Below are 302 nucleotides of genomic sequence, written 5' to 3'. Positions count from 1 at the left end.
AAAAAAAAAAAAAAAAGACCAAACTAAACCAACCAACCAACCAAAAAACCCAATCAAAACAAAGCAAAAATTCAGGGGCGGTTGCTCAGTGATAAAACAGCATGTGAGAGGTCCTGGGCTTGACATAACACTTCAAAATGAACAAAGTTATATGAGTCTGAAAATTCTTAAGTTAGGCTGAAGTCAGTTGTATTCTCAGTACTGGGCAGTTAGTTAACAATGCTTTTGTCATCTAATATTAGGCCAGCTCACCAGTTCAGATTATAACTACTGGAGTATTACCCATTAATTACTAGATAATC

The 302-nt window shown here is 35.4% G+C and overlaps 1 protein-coding gene across 1 annotated transcript in view; it reads left to right on the top strand.

Annotated features, from left to right (window-relative positions):
* Oat (ornithine aminotransferase) overlaps positions 1-302 on the top strand; it is a 19340-nt gene that overhangs the window by 12739 nt on the left and 6299 nt on the right. The window lies entirely within an intron of this gene.

The sequence above is a fragment of the Mastomys coucha genome, unplaced genomic scaffold (genome assembly GCF_008632895.1).
Source record: "Mastomys coucha isolate ucsf_1 unplaced genomic scaffold, UCSF_Mcou_1 pScaffold21, whole genome shotgun sequence".
NCBI lineage: Eukaryota > Metazoa > Chordata > Mammalia > Rodentia > Muridae > Mastomys > Mastomys coucha.
This window is presented reverse-complemented; position numbering and strand designations above follow the sequence as displayed.